A 22,733-nucleotide genomic window follows, 5' to 3' on the forward strand; every position below is an offset into this window, starting at 1 on the left:
GAGGCTGCTCCAGGGACAGAATCAGGGGTTCCTGGGGTTGCGCTCAGGCCTGCAAGCCCTCACACAGACGCTAACCTCAAGTGGGAAGTGGATGGGGCACCCAGTATCCCAGCTAGCTGCCCATCCATCAGCAGCAAGCAGGGAGGTGCACAGCGACCTCACGTTGGATCACGACCTTCTTGTTGTCTCTGCGGGCTCCTCTCAGGGCGCTCTGGATGATGGCAGCAGCTCCTCCATCCCTCTGCCAGTGACTGTCACATTTGATGAGGCTGCGATGACTGGGACGATGCCAGCCGTGGCACTGGCCGCTCCCTCCCAGGCGGGGCCAGCACAGGCTCCACTGGCCAGAGGATGACACCAAGATCATCAAGGCCAACAGGACAGCAGAGTCAGCAGGCTGTCTCCAATGTCGGTGCCAGTGAGGGGAGAGCACCCGTAAACGCAAGTTTAAAGCACCTTAAGAACAAGAGGGACTGGTCACCGGTCATCTATTGTTCCCTGTTTTGTTTATCTTGTTTTAATGGTGTGACCACCAACAGCGGATATTGTTCCCTTCAATACTATGTGACTTCCAACATTAAATTATATTTGCTTTTGTGTTATTGGCGTGTGTCTGTTTCATTTATTTTGTAGGTGCAGGGTACGCCGGTATGTAATGCTGGATGTGGGTGGCTCAAAACTTTATTGCACAGGCACTGAGTGTATCTTGGGGCCCAAGGAAAGGGTGATTTCTGTGATCCAGGATGGAGGTGGCAGCCCTGGCATGAGGTGGTAGTTCTTATTTGGCAGCCTAGCTGAAGGAGCGTTGGATCAAGGCATCCCTGCCTCCATAGACGTTACTGAGTCTCCCTCCACACCCTCAGCGTTTTCCTCACTGTGCTCCTCTTCGGACTCACTCCGGGATTCATCATCTGTGGCCTATGGAGCTGTGTCAAGATCCTCTTCCTCCAGTGGGTCCCCCTTTGCCATTGCCAGATTGTGGAGAGCGTAGCATGCAAGCACTATCAGTGACACCCGCTCTGGGGGGTTATTGTAGTGCTCCCCCGAACGGTCCAGGCATCGGAAGCGCATCTTCTGAAGTCTTTTGGTCCTCTCTTACCACCCCCCTTTGGAGGCTTGGCTCCTGTTGTATTGCTGCTCTTGGATGACGGAGAGGCATCATGAGCCACCTTTTCAGGGGATAGCACTAGTCTCCCAGGAGCCATCAATCCAGATGGGCTGTAGCACTGAATAGCCTTGACGCCTGGGAGTGTCTCAGGATGTAAGTGACATGGGGTCTGCCTGGGTACCTTGCATAGACTTGCAGAATCTGCATCCTATGGTCACACACTATCTGCACGTTCATGGAGGGGAATCCCTTCCTGTTGACGAAGGCATCCGGCTTACCCACTTGCACCCAGGATGGGAGGGCATCCCAGTAATCGCTGCAAAGCCTCTGGCTCGCTCAGCCTGGCTGGCCTCGTCTTACGGAAATGAGTGAAGTCAATACCCGCCTGAACAGAGCTTCTGTCACCAGCTTGACACAACTGTGGACAGCTGATTGGGAGGCTCCACACAGATGCTCCACTGAGCCCTGGAAAGAGCCAGAGGCATAGACATTGAAGGCCACAGTGACCTTCAGAGCCACTGGCATGAAGTGTCCATCCACGCAGTCGGAGGTCATCTCAGGCCCGATCATCTGACAAATGGAGGTCACAGTCTCGCTGGAACGATGGAGCCACCTTCAGCATTGCACCTCAGACATATTGAAGTAGCTACATCACTGCCTGTAAACCCTGGCAGCAGGATAGTGGCATCTTCTGCGGCCCCTTGTGCCTTGGACTACCTGCTGGCCCTGCGCCCCTTGTGCCTGCAACTCTCCTCCCGCAGGTCACTCCCCTGGACCTGCATTGGGACACTTGGCCTCCTCCCCCTTCTGCCCCTCCCTCCTCAGAGGAGGTGCTTCCAGCAGAGACCACAAGGCTGTCTGATACCTGGAAGGGTCCACACGATCCGAATCCTCAGGGGGCCTGGAAGACACCAACGAGTCCTGGAATGACGTGTGGAAATGCTCTGAATGAAGCCCCGATCAGAGATTCAGCTGACAAGTACCAATAAGCCACCAGCAGCAAGTTATCTCCAAAACTCCTCACTACTCACATCGACAATGCTGCTGACCCTTCTTACGCCGCACGTGGATGAGGTTTAGCGAATTGTGGGCTGCCCACCTGCCTGTGCAAGGACTGACAAGTCGCACGGGGAACATTCAATCAGCATCAGCTGAGTTGCTAAGGGCCTTAACTGGCCTCTTTATCAATGGCAGGCGCGGCTCCGACTTCTGCGTGGGTCCGCCGAGCGAAATATCGCACGAGTGCGCGATGACACCAGGACACTCGCCCGCCGCCATCGCCCGTCATTTTACACTTGTTCAAGTCGGGCGCACGCCCGCCCAGGTGAAAAGTCTGGCCTATATGTATTTCTGTAGACTGTATGTACCTTCTGTAACTTTGTAATTTCTGTAAGGCAACGTGTCACTCTGTACTTTCACCATTTTTTAAAATTAACTTGTACCAAGCACAGGCAGATAAGAATTCTAGAAGACATCTAGACATCAATTAAACAGTTAGGTTAGTGAGCCTCATACCGCTACCTGCACGTTGGTAGAGGAGAATATTGGCATCTTGAAGATGCGATTCTGAAGCCTCGACAGATCTGGCAGAACGCTCCAGTCCAATCCCCAGAGGGTCTCACAGATCATCGTAGCTCAGTGAATGCGGCCTAACCTGGCACTACAAAGGGGTGAAGACTTATTCGTGGGTGTGGACATCACTGCCTAGACCAGCATCTATTGCCCATCCCTAGTTACCCTTGAGAAGGTGATGGTGAGCTGCCTTCTTGAACTGCTTCAGTCTATGTGGTGTAGGTGCATCCATAGCACTGTTAGGGAGGGAGTTCCAGGGTTTTGACCCAGTGACAGTGAAGGAAAGGTGATATATTTCCCAGTCAGGATGGTGAGGGGCTTGAATGGGAGCTTCCAGGTGGTGGTGATTCCATGTGTCTGCTACCCTTCTCCTTCTAGGTGGTAGCGGTGGTGGGTTTGGAAGGTGCAGTACAAGGAGCCTTGGTGAATTTTTGCAGTGCATCTTGGGGATGGTACACACTGCTGCTACTGTGCATCGGTGGTGGAGGGAGTGAAGGTTTGTGAAAAGTCCAGCTAAACGCGATTAGGGATGGGCAATAAATGTTGGCCGAGCCAGCGACACCCACATCCCATCAATCAAAAAAACAAACACCTCACCCGGAGACTTCAGAGAGGCACAACTGATTTGAGCTGGGCTGCTCCAAAAAGCAGGGACAGAATTGTTATGTGAGCCATCAAATGCTGAAGCCTTTTATCCTCAGGGTGGGGATTTGTAGAAAGTTTAGCTTTAATAATTAGCTTGTAGTTCAGTTATGTTTAGTGATCAACCAATCGAAGTATGTTCATCAATTAACCCAACATGACTTTGCTGAATTGTAGTCAATACAGGACATTAGTGCATCACATGACTAGGCCCTTGTTAAAAGTCAGATCCACACTTGATCGAGTGGACACACCACACGGCCCCAAGCCAGTGCTCTGAAGTCAGTCAATGTTGATTCGATTAGAATGTAGCGTCACTGTGCTTCCTAGCAATTGAAATTCAGATTGCATTTCAAAATTTAAATGAAGAAATTTAAAAGGTTTATTGTGTGAAGTAAAACAACTGCAAGGTTCTAAACAATTAATCAGAACCAGCTTAGTCTTTTTAAACTGGGAGTGTTGTAAATATATAACCATCCTCGTCTCTGTAAATTTAGTGAAGTTCTGTAATCGGTTTTTGTAGCTGTGTAGTTCCTGTGACTTTTATTCTTTATGAACCTGTGATATATTAGTCTATATCTTGTACCTGTACCTTGTTACCTTAAGATAAAAGCAAAAAATTGCAGATGCTGGAAATCCAAAACAAAAACAAAAATACCTGGAGGAACTCAGCAGGTCTGACAGCATCTGCGGAGAGGAGCACAGTTAACGTTTCAAGTCTGTATGACTCTTCACCAGAACTAAGAAAAAATAGAAAAGAAGTGAAATATAAGCTGGTTTAAGGGGAGGTGGGACAGGTAGAGCTGGATAAAGGACCAGTGATAGGTGGAGATTGCCAAAAGATGTCATAGACAAAAGGCCAAAGAGGTGTTCACGGTGGTGATATTAGCTAAGAAATGTGCTAATGGTGACATTAAGGGTAGAAAGCAGGACGAGCAAGGTACAGATAGCCCTAGTGGGGGTGGGGTGGGGGGAAGGGATCGAAATAGGCTAAAAGGTAGAGATAAAACAATGGATGGAAATACATTGAAAAATAATAGAAATAGGTGGGAAAAGAAAAATACATATAAATTACTGGAAAAAGGGGAAGAGACAGTTCATGATCTAAAGTTGTTGAACTCAATATTCAGTCCGGAAGGCTGTAAAGTACCTGGTCGGAAGATGAGGTGCTGTTCCTCCAGTTTGCGTTGAGCTTCACTGGAACAATGCAGCAAGCCAAGGACGGGCATGAGAGCAGGGTGGAGTGTTGAAATGGCAAGCGACAGGGAGGTCTGGGTCATACTTGCAGACAGGCCGGAGGTGTTCCTCCAAGCTGTCACCCAGTCTGCGTTTGGTCTCTCCCATTGGGAGAAGTGAATGCAGTAGACTAAATTGAGGGAAGTGCAAGTGAAATGCTGCTTCACTTGAAAGGAGTGTATGGGCCCTTGGACGGTGAGGAGAGGGGAAGTAAAGGGACAGGTGTTGCACCTTCTGCGGATGCATGGGAAGGTGCTGTGGGAGGGGGTTGAGGTGTTGGGGCTGATGGAGGAGTGGATCAGGGTGTCTCGGAGGGAACGATCCCTGCGGAATGCCACCGGGGGGGTGAAGGGAAGATGTGTTTGGTGGTGGCATCATGCTGGAGTTGGCGGAAATGGCGCAGGATGATCCTTTGAATGCAGAGGCTGGTGGGGTGATCTCAAGGTAACCTTGTTACCTTAAGTTTAATACAGCAGTAATCTCTATGCACTGATATATGCATTTGTGTAGACTGTTTGTACTTTCTGTAACTTTGTAATTTCTATGACGCTATGTACCAATTTGCACTTTCACTATTTTAAAAATTAATTTGTAACATTTAGGTGAATGAGTCTAAATGTTAATCAGTAGTGTTGGGCACCACACTCTCCTAACATAATCCAAAAATAGAACTCATCGTGCACATGGGTTGTACTTTGGAAAGAGTTAAAAGCACCAGCTTTAAGCTGTCAGGCACTATGAATTTGAAGATTGAACTGGGAGCAGAAGACCACAGAACTGATAGAGAAAAGGTGGGGGGAGGGGGAGAGAGAGAGAGAGGGGGGGAGGGGGAGTGAGAGAGAGGGGTGGAGGGGGAGAGAGAGAGAGAGGGGGGAGGGGGAGAGAGAGGGAGAGGGGGAAGGAGGGGGAGAGGGGGAGGGGGAGAGAGAGGGAGAAAGAGGGAGAGGGGGAAGGAGGGGGAGTGAGAGGGGGGAGGGGGAGAGAGAGAGGAGAAAGAGTGGGGGGAGGGGGAGAGAGACGGGAGAGAGAGAGAGCAAGTGAGCCTAGCTTGAATGGAGAAGTAAAAACTGTATTAAGTCAGTAAATTCACTGCCTAATTGGTTAATTCTTATTTTTGGTGCTTAATAAACGTTCCTGAGTTACATTACTAGATTGTGTTCTGTTGCCTGAATGGTTAAAGTCTCAAAAGAACAAACTAATATTGGGTGAGTGGATTTGGAGGTTAAAACCCTGAAAAAACTTAGTGGCCATGTACTGAACAACTCCACACAGACACACACAACAGGAAGAGACCAGCTGAGCTGCTACTTGGACACAAAGCACACAGCAAGATGCCAGAGCTGAGGGAGATCAGTGTAGATCAGGAGGTCTGAGATCATGATGCTGAAAAAATGCAGAGGCTGCTGCAAAGCTTTATGGAGACCACTGAAGGCGGGCGGTGGGGGGGCACGAGACAGTCTGATCAAATACTGCTGAGACAAAAGAATCTGAGGGAGAACGGATACACCATTTTACCCCAAGCTGTACACTGTCATTGCCGAGAAGGGAAACCGTGCGAATCTCCAGCTGCCAGAAGCAGTACTGTGTGGCACAAATTCTCCATGTGTCGAAAAGGATTCTGGTGACAAAGGCATAAGCAGCAGATGAACCAGATGTAGGAGCTGAGGCAAAGCTGACATCCAGTAATCCACAAGCCCAGGTCAGCAATGCTGACGGCAGGCACACAGCTAGCTATCCAGAGGGGAAAGCACCAGTTCCAGAGGGGAACCTAACCCTGACATGATGGCCAGAGTTCCCAAAACAGCAGGCAGGGCCACGATGCGACAGGTTTGGCTCAAAGAAGGGCAGGACTGGGCATTAAATATTCTCGGTGTTTGGGAGAGACAGGAAAGGGGGGAAACGGCCGGGGATGGATGGGAGCGGCGATATTGGTTAAAGGTGGCTTTACAGTACTGGAAAGAGAGGATGTCCCAGAGGGGTCAAGGACAGGATCTCTCTGGCTAGAGCTAAGGAATGAAAAAGTTGCAATGACATTGATCAGTGTAGTATATAGATCGCCAACTAGTGGAAGGGATGTGGAGAGATAAATTTGCAAAGTAATTTCATAGAGGTGCAAGAATTATAGAGTAATCGTAATGGGGGACTTCAACTATTCAAATTCACATTGGGATAGGAATAGTGCAAAGGGACAAGAGGGGCCAGAGTTCCTGGAATGTGCTTAAGATCATTTTCGGCGGCAGCATCTTTCCAATCCAACCAGAGGGCAGGCACTGCTGGACCTGCTTCTGGGCAATGAGTTGGCCCAAGTGGTCAAATATCACTGGGAGAGCCTCGAGGGGACGGTGATCATTGTATCATAAGGTTTAGATTGCCCATGGAAAAGGACAGAGAACAATCCAGAGCAGGGATAATTAATTGGGGGAAAGACAACTTCGATGAGATGACAATGCACCTGAGTCAAGTGAGTTGGAATCGAATGTTGGCGGAAAAGACAGTGGCTGAACAATGGACCATGTTCAGAGAGAAAGTATTGTAGACAATGTCAAGGTATATTCCCTTGCAGGGAAAGGTCGGACAAATAAATCCAGAACGCCCCTGGATGATGAGAGATGGAGGTGAGGTTGAAATGGAAGGAGTGCACATATGTCAGGTGGAAACTACAATCGACAATCAGGCTAAATATAGAAAGACCAAAAGGGAAGTGAAGAAACTAATAAGAAAAGCAAGGAGAGAGCCTGAAAAGAAGCTTCCAGCGAACATAAAAGGGAATTTCAAGGTCTTCTATCAACATGTATATAAAAAGAAAGGTTGGTAAAAGAAAGGGTAGGGCGGATTAGGGACAACAAACGGGACTTGCACGTGGAGGCTGGAGAAATAGTGGAGGTATTGAACAAGTAACGTCTGTCTTTACAAAGGAAGACGATGCTACCCAGGCCGAGGTGAGAGAGGAGGTAACTGGTACAGTAGAAGAATTTACAATTGATAGGAAGGTGGTGTTGGAAAGGCTATCTTTACTTAAAACAGATAAGGTACCAGGACCGGATGAGATGCATCCGAGTCTTCCAGTCTTCCTTAGACACCGGCGAGGTGCCAGAGGACTGGAGAATTGTGAATGTTACACCCTTGTTCAAAAAGGGTTGCAAGGATAAAGCTGGCAACTACAGACCAGTCAGTTTGACCTCAGTGGTAGGGAAACTTCTGGAAACTATAGTACCGGATAAAATCAATAATCACCTAGACAAGTGCAGGATAATTAAGGAAAGTCAGCATGGCTTCATCAAGGGAAAATCATGTTGAACTAACTTGGAGTTTTGCGGAGGTAACAGAGAAGGCTGATGAAGGAAATGCTGTTGATGTGGTGTATATGGATTTTCAAAAGGCATTTGAGACAGTGCCACACAACAGACTTGTGAGCAAAATTCTAGCTCCTGGAATAAAAGGGAAAGTAGGCACTTGGATAAGAAATTGGTTGAGTGACAGGAAACAGTAGTGATAAATGGTTGTTTTCCAGATTGGAGGAAGGTTTGTAGTGGGGTTCCTCAGGGGTCAGTTGTGGGGCCCTTGCTCTTTCTGATATATATTAATGCTCTAGACTGTGGTTTGCAGGGCACGACTTCAACATTTGCAGTTGATACAAAGATTCAAAATGTTGTCAACTGTGATGAGCATAGTCTTGAACTTCAAAAGGACATCGACGTTGAAGATGCAGAAAATTTGGATTTATTTTAAAGTACTAGCCAGGACCAGCAGCTAAGGCACCAAAGCATACACAAACAGTCGCAGCCTTACATGAAAGCTATAAACTTGTACAAAGGGCTCAGCTGTAAATTTGCAGTTAGGAAATGGGAGACACACGGGCGGGGACACGGGATAACTCAATCAAGAGATGGGGAAGCCCATTTCGCACCGTCTGATAGCAATCTTCAAAAGGACAATGCCCAGTCCCTGCACTGCAATTACTGTACAAGAACACAATTATCAGCCCACCGGGGGGGGGGGTCATTGTGCTGTGGCCTTTGTCTAACGAATACCATTAAGTTGTAACTGATAGTAAAAGATATATAAACTGTGCTCATTTCAACCTCGGTGGAGAAGCGCCCGAATTTCCCAGCATTTTCTCCCTGCATGTGTAATAAAGGAACCACTTGAATATTGCATCTGGACTCCGAGTGTTGAAATTTTGTCCCAGAGTATTCCTCGGACCTTTCAATTGGTGCTGCGAGCAGGGCCCGAAGGATGCAGGACACCGACGGGGAAATGGGATGAGTCAGTGTGAATTCATTTTTATTCATACTAAATCCGACTCCGTCCCGATCCAGGAACCGTCAGGCGCCCCACGTATCAGAAACCTGGGCTCCAGGCAATAGTTCAAGGGGTGGTAAGGGTGGGGTAGTTCGCTTGTCTTATAGATTGTTATAATTACATCCGGTATTAGCCGCAAGTAACGAGTTCGGTCAGAAAGGACCCAGGGTAAGAACCGTACCGCTGACAACAACTATACCCCGACCGTCTTACCCAGAGATGGCCAGTGGTGACAAACTCGAGTGGGGACCAGAGGGATCCTTGACACAGCATTGAGCTGACAAAAATAAGAAATCGATAGGCAAAATGATAAAGAACAATTGGAACCCATTTGACTCACCCGCTGATCAGAGAAAATGGTGGGATAATCAGAAAAAAGACAAAGATGATGAAGCCTGGATCCTAATGTTAAGACAACACGTAGAGTTAAGTAAGAAAGTAAATCGAATGTTGGCCAACAAATCCCAAAATGAAGAGCTGGTCCAGGCAAAAAATCTCATGTCAGTTTCGGCAGCTTTACCACAGCCACCAGTAGCTGCACAATACGCAGATAATGTAGATTGGAACGGGCTGGTGGAACAAGCAGCAGGATATGAGGAACAACGGGAAGCGGGTTGGGAATCACCACCCCCGTAACCCGTGGCCCCAATTAAGATAGAGCATGTGCCCCTGGTGCCCGGACAACCAGGCAGACCAGGCACAGCAGCAAGCTGATTTCCGAGCCTTTAGAGCAGAAATGGCACAAGACTTAGGGCAAGCCCCAGTTAATTGGAATACAGTGACTGGAGTAAAACAAGAAAAGGGCGAGAGTGCCCATGAATATGGCAATCGGAGGTTTGAGGCATATTGTAACTACAGGGTTGTAGGTGCTGCGCTGAACCGAGACGATGTACAGATTATGCAATTGTACAAGGATGGCCTTAGCCTGGCCCACCAGGCAATCCTAAACACCAGGCCTGGGCCCACCAGGCGATCCTAAACACCGGGCCCACCAGGCGATCCTAGACACCGGGCCCACCAGGCGATCCTAGACACCGGGCCCGGGCTAGTAGACAAGAACACATATGATCGAGGAAGATGGGCCACCGGGGTAGATAACCACATAGGGAAAACTAAGATAAAGGTGTCGGCAGTGAGGTTACAGACCCCACTGAAATGGTGGCCACTGCAGCAGCCGTTCCTAAACCCGAGGTGTGCTTTAATTGTAAAAACCCGAACATAAAATATTTACAGTGTTAGATGTAGCCAATGGATTTTGGTCGATACCATTGGACCAGGAATCCCAAGATAAATTCGCTTTCACAGTGGGAGGGAGACGGTGAACATGGGCGAGGCTCCCACAGGGATTCCACAACAGCCCCAACATCTTCCATCGGGTCACGAGTGAGAAGCTGAGTCCGTGCGACGTAGAGTCTAACAACAGTACAATCTTATAATATGCAGATGATATCCTAATAGCGTCAGAATCGGAAAGGGGCCACATCGGAGCTCTCCTCTGATAGTCATAAGGACACTGAAAAATGCTGGATTTAAGATAAACCCCTTTATGAGTTGCTGACCGGGAGGGCGATGCGCTTGCCAGAGGGCAGAGCCACCGGAAGTGAGGATATGGGACCCATCAGAGATAAAATTAAAAACGATATTAAGCAATTGGATGGACAGCTAAAGGAATTACAACAGGAAGTGAAGGACCAACAGGCTATCAGGGATTTAGAAGAGAGGACAAAAGGGGGACCCCCGTCACCACCGGCTGAGGTCGGAGACATGGTGTTTGTTCAAATCACCCCTAGCCAACCAGGTTTTGCCCCAAAATGGACTGGACCGTACGGAATTATTCACGTGCCTGCGTCGATATGAAGGGAAAAGCTAGGTGGAAACACTGGTCGCAACTGAAAAGGTATGATGTAAGTAAGAAAGACTAAATTACCAGGCAGCGGGGGGAAAACGGGCAACGAGCAGTCCGTACTGTGTAGGCCAAGTGGTTTAGGATTCATTCCCGATCTGGAGGACCGGCCATCTGAAAGACAAAAGGGGGAATCCTCAACTACGGGGAGGGTCACCGTGGGCTGTGCACAAGGAGGGACGTAAAGGAGAAAGCTACAGTGTGTGAGAGATTTTTCGCAATTTACCTTCACACCCCAGGAGAACAACAACTGGGGTCACTGTCCCGGGGAGGAAGACTTGGGAATGACAGATACCTGGCATTGGATCTTGAGGGCCAAACACGGAGAGTTGACTGCAACGGCGGACCCCCGGACCGACACCACCCTGCTATCACAGGACACGACGACACCACAGAGACTATCTTGCCCAGACATGACCCCTGGGCCACAGAATGGACTGGTACTGTATACGGACGGTGAACTCTTGTATGATAATGTTAAACATGAAATTGTACAGGTAATTGTGAACCTGGCAGGTATGCGACTGCCAGAGTATTGCAGAAACCAAGCGCCCCTACGAAAACTGTACAAATTACTGAGTAAGGCTGTGATTAATCAGGCGGCCGACGCCACGGGAGCCACTAGATTCAGGGCACCACCAGAAGAGAGAGTTAGTTAACAATGTACTGACAAGGGTGAACACAGGGACTTCCCTGGTAAACTCTCTCGACATTCAAGGAATCAACTCCGAGGTCACGAATCTTAAAGGGATCATGAGGCAGCTTGCTCATAAGAGTAGCGAGGGGTGGTGAAACGGCAGCGGCCCTAGGGGGCAAGAGTGTGGCATCTGTATTGGAAAGCGTACACGTTATAGAGACCCATGCTAAAGCCACCAGCCAATTAACAGAAAGGGAGGAACGACAAGAGGACAGCACCCAAAAAAGCCAGCTTACGGCCGGTGGATGATCGGGCAATTAAGACACAATCTGGGCCAGATCCAAAGTGGGGAGGTACCGGGCTGGATCAACAGTGCCCGGTTGTGGGGGATGGACAAGAACCCAGGCGTCATCGACGCATGTACATTGAAAGGAGTGACCAGGGTGTATGCGGTGATTCAGAAGTGCACCTCAAACCAAATGAACGTGATAGGTATGGGCAATCCCCTCAGTCACAGCAGACACGGGCCCACACCCTCAGTACCAAGTGGAGAACATTGGGTTAATCTGAGACAATGACTCCCTCCGGTACTACCCCATAGATATGCATGCCATATGCAAGAATGAGGGCATACACGGGGAATCACTGAGCGGGTGCAGGAGGAAAGGTAGCCTCACAATTAGCTCCCATCCAGTTGGAACGGGGGGGGGTGCTGGACAAATGCGGGTACAACCGAACGGAGGGTTGTATATTAGAAATTACCCACAGAGAAAACCATCACACCCGCTCAGGATACAAGGGAACCCCGGCTCCCAGTTACTATCAGACACGCGTGAATGATGTACGTCCAACAAAGGGGTCAGGTCTCAGTCAACCCCTCCGACACACTCCACCATGCCCTGGAACACTATGACGAACCTAAGCAGGCCCCAATTCCCAACCTTCCCGAAAGTCTGACAAAGTTGAAAGGTGTCTTACGAAAGGTGAGGAATCAGCATTACGTGTTACAGGCGGTGTGTAAAAGGCTAATCAATGAAACGGAAGAGCACTTGAGAGATCCGACATGGTGGGAGCAAGTGTGGGAATGGGGGCTGAATGCGGACATACACCCCTGGATAAGAATAAGCTCTCATATGCTCGTCGCAGTGCAGCTAGTGTTAGCATTGTTTAACTCTAATTCTTTCAATGTCTTCTCCAGACAATCCAAAAAGTACCAGGAGACCATGAGTGGCGTACTGAGAGGCTGCGAGGAGACATTTGCGTTACATTATGGGACCAGCAACACTCACACACACACAGATTACACAATCCACACTGACATCACTAAAAATCACAGACGGAATCTCAGTAACAATCCACATGCTTTGCACAGTCTTGTGTTGGGGGTTTAGTGTTTGATATTTCGAACTGCAGTGACATTCCCGACAAGATGAGTTAAAGTTTTAACCTTAACCAGAAAATGGCTGAAACATTGTTTTCCTGGGATGAACACGTCAAAGGACAGGAAGAATCAGAAAGTTGTCCTGCCCTGGGATTAACATATCAATGGACAGGCCTCCTGGGGAGCAGATTGAGAGACATCCCAACATGCCAGGGGTGGAGTCTGCAAACTGCTCATTCAGGATATACCTGGCTAGGAACCCAATCCGAAAACCGCCTCCAGAGTGCGGAGCTAGTCCCCACTCTGGTTTAATGTGCGTGTGTGTTCCCTCTGTCTCAATCTGCTTTATAACTCTTTGACTTGTTTGTATTTGGATGTTGCTGAGTTGTAACTGAGAGTGAATCATTGGCTCTTGCGTTATTTTGTTTGAAAATGTTCTTTGCTCTCTGTTTTAATGGAATTAATTTTCTCCCCCACCCCTCAAAGAATTTTTATTTTGAAACCTGCAATCTGAAGATCCAGACTGGGACAAGGACTCTTCTTCTTCAGGAGTTTCCTGAGACCTTCTCCAAGGCCGTGCCCCATGGGCCCACGTGAGTTTGTGTCCGTTTCTTACCCTGAGATTTAATTTCCTCTCCGGGACCCTGGTTTTCGGTGGCTCCGGTTAACCAGTTCCTGTTGGACTGCGGGCCTGGAGTTTCAAAAAGAAAATCCTGGGGTTAAAGTAGCCCAGCCTTGCAATCTAAAACTTACATGTTAGCCTCCAGTGTGTGAGGAACAGGAGCCCCACAAGAGGAAATGAAAAGTCCTAAAGTGAAGCTGCCTAAAATCTTGTTATAATTCAGGGACAATGCGTGTATTTTGGGCTGCGCGATCATTCTGACGGTTAAACGGGATTCCCGGTGGTCATTTTACTGAGGGTTTAGATTTCTATCTGCCTTTCTCCAGTTTTCTTTCTGTTTATTTCTTCGCTTTGCGCTATTTAAGCCTTCAAGGAATAATCACAGGTGAATTGATGGGCCTACAGCAGGGCAAGTGAGCTGCAGAAGGGGCAGGGAAAGACTTTTACACATGAGGAGAGGGGGCAGGAGTTTCAGAAGGTAGGAGTCACACAGGGGGCTGATTAAGGGGGAGATTATACAGAGGGGGTGGGAGGCTGCTGTTCGTTTCGGAGGGGGATAATTAGAATGAACATGGGGACAGGGTGCTTGTTCATGTTTGAAATAGTGAGGGGTCGCTGCTACATGTTTAAAATGGTGAATGCATATGAGTTAATAGCTGATATGAGTTTGTATTTATACAGACGTCCAGATAGATAGGGGGTGGGGCGGTGCTGGGAGTGTGGGGACTGTTGTGATGGTGGGTTGGGTGTTAGATGGGGGTTGTTTGAGAGAGATTTTTGAGTGGGCAAACGCGGGGTTAAAAATGGCGCGAGTAATTTGGCGGCCACGAAACAAACGGTCTGGCGAAAATGATGCAGAGATGGAATAATTGTCGGCTGATAATGACAGGGAGGAAAAGAATGGGGGTTGGATAATATTTGCGAGGAGGAAAGAAAAAGCTAAATAACCAGTCCAGTATAGATTTTGAAGAGCACACATTGGGGGTTATATATTTCTTTTTTCAGAAAAGGTTGCTGACAGGAAATAGAAGAGAAAATGAAAGATATGATGAAATCTATTTTTTGAATTGTGAATCGGGGAGAGCGCAAACGCAGTCCCCCACTACCACAAATTTTACAGTCGAGTATCCCGCATTTGGGGACATCGCAGGCGTCAGCACACCCGAAGTGCAATGGGCTAGCATCGTCCTGGGAGAACCTTTTTTTTTTGCAAAAATATACTTTATTCATAAAATATCTTCAACCACATTCCAAACCATTTCAAAAACACCATTACAAGGGTACAATCCGGTTCAACTTTAACAAAATGTATCACCAGGTGCATCAGTACAAACAATATTACAATCATTTACAGGCTTTCACTTTGAGCTGTACAGCCCGAGGGGCTCTAAACAGTTCCCAGTCTCTCGGTGCGCTGTGGCAGAAAGGTCTTAGACAGCGGCCCTTCCCCATTGCGCTTTTGCAGCAGCTGCCCCAAGCTTTAGTGCGTCCCTCAGCACGTAGTCCTCGGCCTTGGAATGTGCCAGTCCGCAACACTCGGTCGGGGACAACTCTTTGCGCTGGAAGACCAACAAGTTTCGGGCAGACCAAAGCGCGTCTTTCACCGAGTTGATGATCCTCCAGCTGCAGTTGATGTTTGTCTCGGTGTGTGTCGCTGGGAACAGCCCGTAGAGCACAGAGTCCTGTGTCACAGAACTGCTCGGGATGAACCTCGACAGCAACCACTGCATCTCTCTCCAGATCTTCTTTGCAAAGGCACCAACTACAAGGATGTGAACAACGGTCTCATACCGACCACAGCCACCTCGAGGGCAACATGCCAAGGGGGTGAGACTCCTGACTTTGACAGTCTGCTCGGGGAACCATCCCACAGGGTCCACCCTCTCCTTTTCCCTCAGGGCCTCTAAGACGTTACGTGCTGACCACTGCCTGATGGACTTGTGGTCAAAGGTGTTTTTCTGCATCAATTTTTCCACCAGGGACAGGTGGTACGGCACGGTCCAACTACTTGGAGCGTTCCGCGGCAGCGTGGCCAGACCCATCCTTCGCAACACCGGGGACAGGTAGAACCTCAGCACGTAGTGACACTTGGTGTTTGCGTACTGAGGGTCTACGCACCGCTTGATGCAGCCACACACAAAGGTGGCCATCAGTATGAGGGCGATGTTGGGCACGTTTTTTTCCCCTTTATCTAGAGGCTTGTACATCGCGTCTCTGCGGACACGATCCATTTTTGACCTCCAGATAAAGCGGAAGATGGCTCGAGTGATCGCCACCACGCAGGAGTGTGGAATGGGCCAGACCTGCGCCACGTACAGCAACAGCGAGAGTGCCTCACACCTGATGACCAGGTTCTTACCCGCAATGGAGAGGGAGCGTCGCTCCCACATGCCCAGTTTCCTTTTCACCATAGACACTCGCTCCTTCCAGTTTCTAACGCATGCCCCGGTCCCTCCGAACCATATCCCCAGCACCTTCAGGCCGTCAGCCCTGACAGTGAAGGGGACAAAGGATCGGTCAGCCCAGTTCCCAAAGAACATGGCCTCGCTCTTCCCACGATTTACCTTGGCTCCCGAGGCCAGTTCGAACTGGTCGCAAATGTGGATCAGTCTGCGCACCGACAGCGGATCCGAGCAGAAGACGACGACATCGTCCATGTACAGGGAGGCTTTTACCTGAGTGCCTCCACTGCCTGGGATCGTCACTCCTCTTATGCCCGGATCCTTCCTGATGGACTCGGCCAAGGGTTCTATGCAACACACGAAAAGAACAGGCGAGAGAGGTCAGCCCTGCCTGACTCCAGATTTAATCGGAAAGCTATCTGTTTCCCACCCATTGATTGAGACTGCGCTACTGATGTTAGTGTAGAGCAGTTGGATCCAATATCGAATTCCCTCCCCAAACCCCATTTTGGAAAGCACATCCACCACGTAGGTGTGCGATATTCTGTCAAAGGCCTTCTCCTGATCCAGGCTGATGAGGCAAATGTCCACACCCCTATCCTGCACATAGGCAATCGTATCCCTGAGCAGCGCCAGGCTGTCAGAGATCTTCCTGCCCGGCACAGTGCAGGTCTGGTCATGGTGTATCACCAATTCCAGAGCGGATTCGACCCGATTGGCGATGACCTTGGACAGAATCTTATAGTCCACATTCAACAGTGAAATGGGTCGCCAAATTCTAATTTCCTCCCTTTCTTCCTTGTGCTTGTAGATGAGGGTGATGATGCCTTTCCTCATGGATTCTGACATGCTGCCGGCCAGGAGCATACTCTCGTACACTTCTAGTAGGTCTGGGCCCTTCCAGTCCCACAGAGCCGAATACAACTCCACCGGCAAGCCGTCGCTTCTGGGGAGATTTACTCTTCTCGAAGGACTCAAGGGCCTAAGTCAGTTCGTCAGGAGTTCGCGGTTTGTCAAGCCTCTCCCGTGTACTGTCGACTAAGACCTCCGTGATAGAGGACAAGAAGGACTGGGAGGCCGTGCTGTCCGTCGGCTTCACGTCATAAAATCCGGCATAAAAGGATTTGCTGATCCTCAAAATGTCGGACTGCGCTGACTTTACTGATCTGTCTTCTTCATTCAGGCTGCTGAACACAGAGCTCTCTCTCTGTTCCTTTTGGAAGAAGAAACGTGAGCACGTCTCATCCTGCTCCACGGAGCGGACTCTGGAACGGAAGATGTTCTTGGAGGCAAAGTGCGAGGCTTGCTGGCTCTTCACCTCTTGGAGTTCTTCCTTGACATCGACCCCCACCGACTGCAGCCGGAGCAGATTCTGCATCTTTTTCTGGAGTCGGGACATTTCCCTCTCTTCCTTTCTAGCTTTCTGGATGCTTTTGAGGATGAAAAACCTCTTGGTGTTTCCCTTGATCGCTTCCCACCAGTGTGTCAGGGACTCAAAGAGGGGTTTCATGGTTCTCCAACCTTCATAAGCCCTCTTGAGCTCCTCAATGTTCTCTGGGGTCAGCAGTTGCACGAATAGCTTCCATGCCCCCCTGCCCACCCTCAGGTCCTTCTCCAAGTGGCAGTCCGCCAGTAGGAGGCAGTGGTCAGAGAAGAACACCGGCTTGACCTCGGTGGATCTGACTGTGAATGCACGGGACACAAAGAGGAAGTCTATCCTGGAACGAATGGACCCGTCTGGCCGCGACCAGGTGTATCTACGCTGCGCTCCGTCTGCAGGGTTGCTGAAGACGTCGTGCAGCTTGGCATCCTTAACTGTTTCCATCAGGGATCTGGACGTAGCGTCCAATCTGCTGCCGGCCCTGCCGGATCGTCCAGCCGCATCGATGATGCAGTTGAAGTCACCGCCCAGAATGACCGGCCTGGAGGTCGCCAGCAGCAGTGGGAGCTGCTGAAAAACCTCCAGCCGCTCAGCTCCTTGTGACGGGCCATACACGTTAATTAACCGGAGTGGAGCGTTCTTGTACATTACGTCTGCTACGAGGAGTCGCCCGCCCACCACCTCCTTGACCTCGGAGACGGTGAAGTTGCCTCCCCGCAGCAGAATACCCAGGCCGGAGGAACGAGAGTCGTTTCCGCCCGACCAGATCGATGGCCCGTGGGACCACCACCGTGACCATTGCCTGTAGGAGCTGAACTGGATAACCTCACTTATCCACGTTAAACTCCATCTGCCAAATTTTGGCCCATTCACCTAACCTGTCCATATCCATTTGTAAATTTCTCATTTCTTCACTGCAACTTACTTTCCCACCTATTTTGGTGTCATCTGCAAATTTAGCTATGGTACCTTCTACTCCTGAATCCAAGTAAATAGTTGGGGCCCAAGGACCGAACCCTGTGGCACCCCACTAGTTACAGCTTGCCATCCACAAAAGACCCATTTATCCTGACTCTCTGCTTTCTGTTGGTTAGCCAAAGCTCTATCCAAGCAAATATATTACCCTTAGCTGCGTGTGATCTTATCTTGTGTATTAATCTTTTGTGCGGCACCTTATCAAATGCCTTCTGGAAGTCCAGACATACTACATCTACAGGATCGCCATTATCCACTTTGCTTGTCACATCTTCAAAGAACTCTAGCAATTTAGTCAAACACGATTTAGTCTTCATAAAGCCATGCTGACTCTGATGGATTGCATTTTGACTTGCATTTTAGGAGGGTAGTGAAGGCATTGGAGAGAGTGCAGAAGAGGTTTACGAGTTTGGTTCCAGGGGCGAGGAAGTTGAGTTATGAAGTAAGATTGGAGAAGTTGGGACTGTATTCCTTGGGGAAAAGAAGTCTGAGAGGAGACTTGATAGAGGTATTGAAAATCATGAGGTATCTGGAGAGAGTAGATAGGGAGAAACTGCTTGCACCGATGAAAGGATCGAGAAGGAGCGGGCACAGGTTTAAAGTAACTAGCAGAAGAAGCAAAAGTGATAGGAGCAGCGAGTGGTCAGGGTCTGGAATGCACCGCCTGATAGCGTGGCGGAGGCAGGTTCAATTGAAGAGGGAATGAGATGATTATTTGAAAAGAAAGCATGTGCTGGGTTACGTGGAGAAGGCAGGAGAATGGCACGAAGTGAAATGTTCATTGGGAGAGCTGGTGCAGTCACGACGGGCGGAATGGGCTCCTTGTGCAGTGTAAGGATTGTGTGAACGTGGATGTAGACGTTTCCGAGTAGCTGTGTAAAGTGTGTGAGCTTTGAGGTGTGAGTTTTGACTGTTGCTGTATCAGCAGCAGCAGCAGCAGCGGGCGGGAGCGGCAGCAGAGAGCTGGTTGAAAATGTTGTGAGGCGAAAGGTGCAGCTGAGAGAGTGTTTGAGAGGTGTATTTGCAAGTGAAAGATGTTTTTGTATGAGTGAGGTAGAGTGTTTGTGAGATGAGAGTGGTGTCTGTGAGCGTTGGGTGAGCGTGCGTGTTTTTTGTGTGTAGATGGTGCGGGTGAGTGAGAAAGAAAGAAAGTTGTGTTTTGAAAGATGTGCATGTTGAAAAGTAAAGAAAGCAGATGTTTGTAAGAAAACTATTTTTAGCATTGAAAATCCCCTGGAAAGGGGTGGTGCACCATTCCCAGAGATACTGCAATACCGGGTCGATGCGTGGAGTGGACGGAGCAAGCCCCTATTCCATCTCCCTGCTCCAAAAATCAATTTAATATATGGTCCCCAGATAAGGGACGTATCAGATATTAAACTGATAAGAACAGATTTTTTTTTTTTTTTTGTAAAAATATACTTTATTCATAAAATATCTTCAATCACATTCCAAACCATTTCAAAAACAACATTACAAGGGTACAATCCAGGTTAAACTTTTACAAAATGTATCACCAGGTGCATCAGTACAAACAATAAGAACAGATTTTTTTTTTTTTTTGTAAAAATATACTTTATTCATAAAATATCTTCAATCACATTCCAAACCATTTCAAAAACAACATTACAAGGGTACAATCCAGGTTAAACTTTTACAAAATGTATCACCAGGTGCATCAGTACAAACAATATTACAATCATTTACAGCCTTTCATTTTGAGCTGTACAGCCCGAGGGGCTCTAAACAGTTCCCAGTCTCTCGGTGCGCTGTGGTAGAAAGGTCTTAGACAGCGACCCTTCCCCATTGCGCCTTTGCGGCAGCTGCCCCAAGCTTTAGTGCGTCCCTCAGCACGTAGTCCTGGACTTTGGATTGTGCCAGTCCGCAACAATCGGTCGGGGACAACTCTTTGTGCTGGAAGACCAACAAGTTTCGGGCAGACCAAAGCGCCTCTTTCACCGAGTTGATGATCCTCCAGCTGCAGTCGATGTTTGTCTCGGTGTGTGTCCCTGGGAACAGCCCGTAGAGCACAGAGTCCTGTGTCACAGAACAGCTCGGGATGAACCTCGACAGCAACCACTGCATCTCTCTCCAGACTTTCTTTGCAAAGGCACAATCCACAAGGAGGTGAACAACGGTCTCTTCCCCACCACAGCCACCTCGAGGGCAACGTGCAGAGGGGGTGAGCCTCCTGGCGTGTAGGAAGGATCTGACGGGGAGGGCCTTTCTCACCACCAGCCAAGCTACGTCTTGGTGCTTGTTGGAAAGTTCTGGCGATGAGGCATTCTGCCAAATGACTTTGACAGTCTGCTCGGGGAACCATCCCACAGGGTCCACCCTCTCCTTTTCCCTCAGGGCCTCTAGGACGTTACGTGCTGACCACTGCCTGATGGACTTGTGGTCAAAGGTGTTTTTCTGCATAAATTTTTCCACCAGGGACAGGTGTTGCTGTACGTGGCGCAGGTCTGGCCCATTCCTCACTCCTGCGCTGTGGCGATCACGCCAGCCATCTTCCGCTTTATCTGGAGGTCAAAAGTGGATCCTGTTTGCAGGGACATGATGTAAAAAAACTCTGGATGAAGGGGGAAAAAACATGCCCAACATCACCCTCATCCTGATGGCCACCTTTGTGTATGGCAGTATCAAGCTGTGTGTAGACCCAAACACCAAGCGTCACTACGTGCTGAGGTTCTACCTGTCCCTGGTGTTGCGAAGGATGGGTCTGGCCACCCTGCCGCGGAACGCTCCAAGTGCCGTATCACCTGCCCCGTGTGGAAAAACTTATGCAGAGAAACACCTTTGTCCGCAAGTCCATCAGGCAGTGGTTAGCACGTATCACCCTAGAGGCCCTGCGGGAAAAGGAGATGGTGGATTCCGGCGGACGGTTCGCCGAACAGACCGTCAGGGTCATTTGGCAGAATGCCTCATCACCAGAACTCTGAAGAGAGTGGCCGTGGTTCTTGTCGAGGTGCATCCCGAGCAGTTCCGTGACACAGGTATGGACTCTGTGCTCCAGGGGCTGTTCCCAGGGACACACGCCGAGACAAACATCAACTACCGCCGGAGGATCCACTCGGTGAAAGACACTCTTTGGCTGTCCGAAACTTGTTGGTCTTCCATTGCAAAGAGTTGGCACATTCCAAGGTCCAGGACTACGTGCTGAGGGACGCACTAAAGTTTGGGGCAAAGGCGTAATGGAGAAAGGTCGCTGTCTACGGTTGCGCTAGATGTGTCGTGTAACTGGCAGGTAATGGAAAATTTCGAGAAACACTCAGTCACAAGGGAGAACACGTGACAGGCATGAGAGACAATCCATGAGTCTTTGTAGCTGAGTTTCCGTGTGAGCAACTAGCTCACAGCGCAGAGGAGTTCTTCGATCGAGGCCTGCTGTATTTTTGTCTTTGCTTTCAGCTTGAGCAGTCAAAGAACAAAGAAGAAAAAAAAGTACAGCACAGGAACAGGCCCTTCGGCCCTCCAAGCCTGCGCCGATCGGTCTGTGGAGCTTGCCAGCTGACCAGGTATGCAGCTAAAGTCCTTCCACATCTACAGGGAAGGCAAAGTCAGCAGCGTTTCTCCCAGAGTGTAGAGAGTCCTTGGAACTCTCTTCCTCGAAAGGTGGTGGAAACAGAGTCTTTGAATATTTTCAAGACAGAGCTGGATAGATTAACAAGGCGGGGTTGGAAGGTTATCGCTGGTAGGCAGGAATGTGGGGTTGAGGTTACAATCGGATCAGCCATGATCTTCTGAGTAGTGGAGCAGGCTCTTGGGGCCCAGCGGCCTACTCCTGCTCCTAAGTTGTATGTTCAGACATGTAGGGGCATTACTTTTTACTGATTCCAGTGCTTCTCCTGCACTGAACCTGGAGAGTACTACGTCAGCTGCTGTTGAGTTGTTTCCTGATGCCCTGCTTTCTTTTGTACGAGGTGTCTAGCATCCTCGTTTATGGGCTTCCTTTGCTTGGCATTGGGCCTTCTTTTGGGCTGACTGTTGGTCTATTTCCTTTACGGGATGTCAGCATGACATCACCAGAAGGGAAATGTGTCATGTTATGAAGTCACAGTAAATAAGTCCAATGCATTATATCATTATAATAACACAAGATGATGATCAGCAGTGAGAAGGCAGGTGGCAGCAAGGATAAGTACAGGTACGACACAGCGAACAGCCTTAGATCCTGTTAAAATGTTGAAAATGTTTCTCCCCTTCTCGAAGATTATTTCCTTCAAAATTTTAGAAATCTTTCAGCTTCAACCAGAAGTCACACACAAGCCAAACAACAAAACCACCTGCGTGCACAGCACAGCACACCATCTGCCAGCCTGCAATGATGTCGGCTCTCTTTTAATCACCTTTTCCCCTCCCATCAGTCCTATTCAGCAGGCAAGCAAAGGAGCGCAGAAAATACATCTGCACGGCTGTTTCTAACTTCTAGAAAGGGAACAGCCTTATCCTAGGAAAGTGAAAAATACCTATACTGTCACAAAGTGATGAACTTGAACTGCAAAACACCACGCTTACCTGAGCTTGTGTCACAGTTTTTGCTGTCTATCTCAGCCAGTATTCTCAGTCGTC

At 49.0% G+C, this 22,733-nt stretch overlaps 1 non-coding gene and 1 pseudogene across 1 annotated transcript; both read right to left on the minus strand.

Annotated features, from left to right (window-relative positions):
- Positions 1–14,477: 14,477 nt before the first annotated feature.
- On the minus strand, positions 14,478–14,640 carry LOC144669855 (U1 spliceosomal RNA). Its single transcript, XR_013573767.1, has one exon. It is a non-coding gene; the product is annotated as a U1 spliceosomal RNA (small nuclear RNA).
- A 4,762-nt stretch (positions 14,641–19,402) lies between these two features.
- Positions 19,403–19,581, minus strand: LOC144669695 (U2 spliceosomal RNA; annotated as a pseudogene).
- Between the last annotated feature and the right edge of the window lie 3,152 nt (positions 19,582–22,733).

Source organism: Cetorhinus maximus, chromosome 29, assembly GCF_964194155.1.
Source record: "Cetorhinus maximus chromosome 29, sCetMax3.hap1.1, whole genome shotgun sequence".
Taxonomy (NCBI): Eukaryota; Metazoa; Chordata; class Chondrichthyes; order Lamniformes; family Cetorhinidae; genus Cetorhinus; species Cetorhinus maximus.